Source organism: Aphelocoma coerulescens, chromosome 11 (assembly GCF_041296385.1).
Source record: "Aphelocoma coerulescens isolate FSJ_1873_10779 chromosome 11, UR_Acoe_1.0, whole genome shotgun sequence".
Lineage (NCBI taxonomy): Eukaryota > Metazoa > Chordata > Aves > Passeriformes > Corvidae > Aphelocoma > Aphelocoma coerulescens.
The window spans coordinates 26052130-26059006 of record NC_091025.1 but is presented as its reverse complement, the minus strand read 5'-3'; positions in this window follow the sequence as shown (position 1 = coordinate 26059006).

Genomic DNA, 6877 nt, shown 5'->3' with positions numbered 1-6877 from the left:
GAGCTGCGGGACTGGAGGCGGAGGAAGGCCTTTGGGCAGGACTGGCTGCTCCCTCAGAGCCGCGGCTCTCAGCAGAACCATCTCATTGCTGAGGATGCACCTGTCCAGGAAGAGCATTGCAGAGGAGTAGGAGTCCAGCTCATTGCAGTAAGGGAATGGCTGAGGGATGTTTCCCAGGAGCAACTTTGCTGGAGGTGCCAGTTCCAGTCCGTGACTTGCAGGATGCTGCAGCACTGCCATAGGAGAAGGCGTTTGGCATGATGCTAGAGAAGATCCTCGAGCAGCAAATGCAAGTGTTTGCAGCTCCAGGGAATTCCTAGATGTCAGCAGTGGAAGATCAGGATGAGGAATATCTCCAGGCTTGGGCTACTTGTGGCAAGAGCCTCCATCCCTGCCCGAGCTTGGGTGAGAGTTGCCAGAGCGCAGACGGAGGAAGGCCTTTGGACAGGTGCAAGGTAAGAATGATGCATGGTCGGCAGTCGTGGTGTAAACAGAAACATTTCTTGCAATCATCCCTACTGTTAGAGTAGTTTCACTTTCCGGTTTGAATAGCGTGAGCCTGGAAAGCCAATAGTCTAAGTGTTCAGATGTCTGGTACCCAATAGTAGACATGAACTCATGTCTCTCATAGAAACATCAGGCTTTTTCCTTAAGCCAAGTGCTGGGAGGGGAATTTCTTCTGCAAAACTACTGTGCTTCTGCTGCTTGTTCCATTTTAGAAAGTTTCCTCCTTTGGCCCTGCCTTGATTGAATAGTCCTTTTTCTTCTAACTAGAAGCTCCAGGTTTTCTTCTTACAAGTTGTCTTTGTTTTCTTTGTCCACAGACAGGAGTCCCTGCTCTCCCAGAGCCCTGTTGATCATCAGAACCTGCTTGTGGCTGAGGATGCAGATGGCCACGAAAGGCCTAGAAGTAAAATCGGCAGCAAGGTCGTGTGCAAGAAGATTTTCCCAGAGAAAAGCATCCTAGGAGCAGCAAGTGTCCTGGAGGTGCCAGTTGCCAGTATATGACTCCTAGGATGCTGTGGCGCTGCCAAAGGTGAAGAGGCTCAGAGAGCTGCCAGACATGATCCTCCAGCTGGAAAGGCAGATGTTTGGAGCTCCAGGGAATTCCCTGACGTCAGCAGTGGAGGAGCAGGATGAGGAAGATGTCCATGCTTGGGCTACTTGTGGCAAGAGTGTCCAAGGCTCCCAGTGCCTCCGTGAGAGCGGCAGGACTGGAGACGGAGGAAGGCCTTTGGACAGGTGCAAGGTAAGAATGATGCATGGTCCCCAGTTGTGGTGAGTACAGAAACATTTCTTCGAAGCATCTCTAGCTTTTGAAATAGTTTGACATTCCGGTTTGAATTGCGTGAGCCTGGAAAGCCAGTAGTCTAAATGTTCAGATGTCTGCTATCCAATAGTAGACATGAACTCAAGTCTCTCATAGAAACATCAGGCTTTTTCCTTAAGCCAAGTGCTGGGAGGGGAATTTCTTCTGCAAAAGTACTGTGCTTCTGCTGCTTGTTCCATTTTAGAAAGTTTCCTCCCTTGGCCCTGCCTTGATTGAATAGTCCTTTCTCTTCTAACTAGAAGCTCCAGGTTTTAATCTTACAAGTTGTCTTTGTTTTCTTTGTCCACAGACAGGAGTCCCTGCTCTCCCAGAGCCATGTCGATCATCAGAAGCTTCTTGTGGCTGAGAATGCAGATGGCCACGAAAGGCCTAGGAGTAAAAACTGGAGCAAGGACGTGTGCAAGAAGATTTTCCTAGAGGAAAGCATCCTAGGAGAAGCAAGTGTCCTGGAGGTGCCAGTTGCCAGTATATGACTCCTAGGATGCTGTGGCGCTGCCAAAGGCAAAGAGGCTCAGAGATCTGCCAGACACGATCCTCCAGCAGGAAAGGCAGATGTTGGGAGCACCAGGGAATTCCCTGACGTCAGCAGTGGAGGAGCAGGATGAGGAAGATGTCCACGCTTGGGCTACTTGTGGCAAGAGTGTCCAAGGCTCCCAGTGCCTCCGTGGGAGCTGCAGGACTGGTGACAGAGGGCAACCATTGGGCAGGACTGGCTGCTCCCTCAGAGCTGTGGCTCTCAGCAGAACCGTCTCATTGCTGAGGATGCACCTGTCCAGGAAGAGCATTGCAGAGGAGTAGGAGTCCAGCTCATTGCAGTGAGGGAATGGCTGAGGGATGTTTCCCAGGAGCAACTTTGCTGGAGGTGCCAGTTCCAGTCCGTGGCTCGCAGGATGCTGCAGCGCTGCCATAGGAGAAGGGGTTTTGCATGGTGCTAGAGAAGATCCTCGAGCAGCAAAGGCAGGTGTTTGCAGCTCCAGGGAATACCCTGACGTCAGCAGTGGAGTAGCAGGCTGAGGAAGATTTCCACGCTTGGGCTACTTGTGGCAAGAGCCTCCATCCCTGCCCTTGCCTGGGTGAGAGTTGCCGGAGCGCAGATGGAGGAAGGCCTTTGGACAGGTGCAAGGTAAGAATGATGGATGGTCGGCAGTCGTGGTGTAAACAGAAACATTTCTTGCAATCATCCTTACTGTTAGAGTAGTTTCACTTTCCGGTTTGAATAGCGTGAGCCTGGAAAGCCAATAGTCTAAATGTTCAGATGTCTGGTACCCAGTAGTAGACATGAACTCAAGTCTCTCATAGAAACATGAGGTTTTTTCCTTAAGCCAAGTGCTGGGAAGGGAATTTCTTCTGCAAAACTACTGTGCTTCTGCTGCTTGTTCCATTTTAGAAAGTTTCCTCCCTTGGCCCTGCCTTGATTGAATAGTCCTTTGTCTTCTATCTAGAAGCTCCAGGTTTTCTTCTTACAAGTTGTCTTTGTTTTCTTTGTCCACAGACAGGAGTCCCTGTTTTCCCAGAGCCATGTCGATCATCAGAAGCTGCTTGTGGCTGCGGATGCAGATGGCCACGAAAGGCCTAGAAGTAAAAACTGGAGCAATGTCGTGTCCAAAAAGATTTTCCCAGAGAAAAGCATCCTAGGAGCAGCAAGTGTCCTGGAGGTGCCAGTTTCCAGTATATGACTCTCAGGATGCTGTGGCGCTGCCAAAGGCGAAGAGGCTCAGAGAGCTGCCAGACACGATCCTCGAGCAGGAAAGGCAGATTTTAGGAGCTCCAGGGAATTCCCTGACGTCAGCAGTGGAGGAGCAGGATGAGGAAGATCTCGACGCTTGGGCTACTTGTGGCAAGAGTGTCCAAGGCTCCCAGTGCCTCCGTGGGAGCTGCAGGAGTGGAGTCAGAGGAAGGCCTTTTGACAGGACTGGCTGCTCCCTCAGAGCCATGGCTCTCAGCAGAACCGTCTCATTGCTGAGGATGCACCTGTCCAGGAAGAGCCTTGCAGAGGAGTAGGAGTCCAGCTCATTGCAGTAAGGGAATGGCTGAATGATGTTTCCCAGGAGCAACTATGCTGAAGGTGCCAGTTCCAGTCCATGGCTCGCAGGATGCTGCAGCACTGCCATAGGAGAAGGGGTTTGGCATGGTGCTAGAGAAGGTCCTCGAGCAGCAAAGGCAGGTGTTTGCAGCTCCAGGGAATACCCTGACGTCAGCAGTGGAGTAGCAGGATGAGGAAGATGTCCACGCTTGGGCTACTTGTGGCAAGAGCCTCCATCCCTGCCCTTGCCTGGGTGAGAGTTGCCGGAGCGCAAATGGAGGAAGGCCTTTGGACAGGTGCAAGGTAAGAATGATGGATGGTCGGCAGTCGTGGTGTAAACAGAAACATTTCTTGCAATCATCCTTACTGTTAGAGTAGTTTCACTTTCCGGTTTGAATAGCGTGAGCCTGGAAAGCCAATAGTCTAAATGTTCAAATGTCTGGTTCCCAGTAGTAGACATGAACTCAAGTCTCTCATAGAAACATGAGGTTTTTTCCTTAAGCCAAGTGCTGGGAAGGGAATTTCTTCTGCAAAACTACTGTGCTTCTGCTGCTTGTTCCATTTTAGAAAGTTTCCTCCCTTGGCCCTGCCTTGATTGAATAGTCCTTTGTCTTCAATCTAGAAGCTCCAGGTTTTCTTCTTACAAGTTGTCTTTGTTTTCTTTGTCCACAGACAGGAGTCCCTGCTCTCCCAGAGCCATGTCGATCATCAGAAGCTGCTTGTGGCTGCGGATGCAGATGGCCACGAAAGGCCTAGAAGTAAAAACTGGAGCAATGTCGTGTCCAAGAAGATTTTCCCAGAGAAAAGCATCCTAGGAGCAGCAAGTGTCCTGTAGCTGCCAGTTTCCAGTATATGACTCTCAGGATGCTGTGGCGCTGCCAAAGGCGAAGAGGCTCAGAGAGCTGCCAGACACGATCCTCGAGCAGGAAAGGCAGATTTTAGGAGCTCCAGGGAATTCCCTGATGTCAGCAGTGGAGGAGCAGGATGAGGAAGATCTCGACGCTTGGGCTACTTGTGGCAAGAGTGTCCAAGGCTCCCAGTGCCTCCGTGGGAGCTGCAGGAGTGGAGTCAGAGGAAGGCCTTTGGACAGGACTGGCTGCTCCCTCAGAGCCATGGCTCTCAGCAGAACCGTCTCATTGCTGAGGATGCACCTGTCCAGGAAGAGCCTTGCAAAGGAGTAGGAGTCCAGCTCATTGCAGTAAGGGAATGGCTGAATGATGTTTCCCAGGAGCAACTATGCTGAAGGTGCCAGTTCCAGTCCATGGCTCGCAGGATGCTGCAGCACTGCCATAGGAGAAGGGGTTTGGCATGGTGCTAGAGAAGATCCTCGAGCCGCAAAGGCAGGTGTTTGCAGCTCCAGGGAATACCCTGACGTCAGCAGTGGAGTAGCAGGATGAGGAAGATGTCTACGCTTGGGCTACTTGTGGCAAGAGCCTCCATCCCTGCCCTTGCCTGGGTGAGAGTTGCCAGAGCGCAGACGGAGGAAGGCCTTTGGACAGGTGCAAGGTAAGAATGATGCATGGTCGGCAGTCGTGGTGTAAACAGAAACATTTCTTGCAATCATCCCTACTGTTAGAGTAGTTTCACTTTCCGGTTTGAATAGCGTGAGCCTGGAAAGCCAATAGTCTAAATGTTCAGATGTCTGGTACCCAATAGTAGACATGAACTCAAGTCTCTCATAGAAACATCAGGCTTTTTCCTTAAGCCAAGTGCTGGGAGGGGAATTTCTTCTGCAAAACTACTGTGCTTCTGCTGCTTGTTCCATTTTAGAAAGTTTCCTCCCTTGGCCCTGCCTTGATTGAATAGTCCTTTTTTTTCTAACTAGAAGCTCCAGGTTTTCTTCTTACAAGTTGTCTTTGTTTTCTTTGTCCACAGACAGGAGTCCCTGCTCTCCCAGAGCCATGTCGATCATCAGAAGCTGCTTGTGGCTGAGAATGCAGATGGCCACGAAAGGCCTAGGAGTAAAAACTGGAGCAAGGACGTGTCCAAGAAGATTTTCCCAGAGGAAAGCATCCTAGGAGCAGCAAGTGTCCTGGAGGTGCCAGTTGCCAGTATATGACTCCTAGGATGCTGTGGCGCTGCCAAAGGCAAAGAGGCTCAGAGAGCTGCCAGACACGATCCTCGAGCAGGAAAGGCAGATGTTGGGAGCACCAGGGAATTCCCTGCCGTCAGCAGTGGAGGAGCAGGATGAGGAAGATGTCCACGCTTGGGCTACTTGTGGCAAGAGTGTCCAAGGCTCCCAGTGCCTCCGTGGGAGCTGCAGGACTGGAGACGGAGGAAGGCCTTTGGACAGGTGCAAGGTAAGAATGATGCATGGTCGGCAGTCGTGGTGTAAACAGAAACATTTCTTGCAATCATCCCTTCTGTTAGAATCGTTTCACTTTCCGGTTTGAATAGCGTGAGCATGGAAAGCCAATAGTCTAAATGTTCAGATGTCTGGTACCCAGTAGTAGACATGAACTCAAGTCTCTCATAGAAACATGAGGTTTTTTCCTTAAGCCAAGTGCTGGGAAGGGAATTTCTTCTGCAAAAGTACTGTGCTTCTGCTGCTTGTTCCATTTTAGAAAGTTTCCTCCCTTGGCCCTGCCTTGATTGAATAGTCCTTTCTCTTCTAACTAGAAGCTCCAGGTTTTCTTCTTACAAGTTGTCTTTGTTTTCTTTGTCCACAGACAGGAGTCCCTGTTTTCCCAGAGCCATGTCGATCATCAGAAGCTGCTTGTGGCTGCGGATGCAGATGGCCACGAAAGGCCTAGAAGTAAAAACTGGAGCAATGTCGTGTCCAAGAAGATTTTCCCAGAGAAAAGCATCCTAGGAGCAGCAAGTGTCCTGTAGCTGCCAGTTCCCAGTATATGACTCTCAGGATGCTGTGGCGCTGCCAAAGGCGAAGAGGCTCAGAGAGCTGCCAGACACGATCCTCGAGCAGGAAAGGCAGATTTTAGGAGCTCCAGGGAATTCCCTGATGTCAGCAGTGGAGGAGCAGGATGAGGAAGATGTCCACGCTTGGGCTACTTGTGGCAAGAGTGTCCAAGGCTCCCAGTGCCTCCGTGGGAGCTGCAGGAGTGGAGTCAGAGGAAGGCCTTTTGACAGGACTGGCTGCTCCCTCAGAGCCATGGCTCTCAGCAGAACCGTCTCATTGCTGAGGATGCACCTGTCCAGGAAGAGCCTTGCAGAGGAGTAGGAGTCCAGCTCATTGCAGTAAGGGAATGGCTGAATGATGTTTCCCAGGAGCAACTATGCTGAAGGTGCCAGTTGCAGTCCATGGCTCGCAGGATGCTGCAGCACTGCCATAGGAGAAGGGGTTTGGCATGGTGCTAGAGAAGGTCCTCGAGCAGCAAAGGCAGGTGTTTGCAGCTCCAGGGAATACCCTGACGTCAGCAGTGGAGTAGCAGGATGAGGAAGATGTGCACGCTTGGGCTACTTGTGGCAAGAGCCTCTATCCCTGCCCTTGCCTGGGTGAGAGTTGCCAGAGCGCAGACGGAGGAAGGCCTTTGGACAGGTGCAAGGTAAGAATGATGCATGGTCGG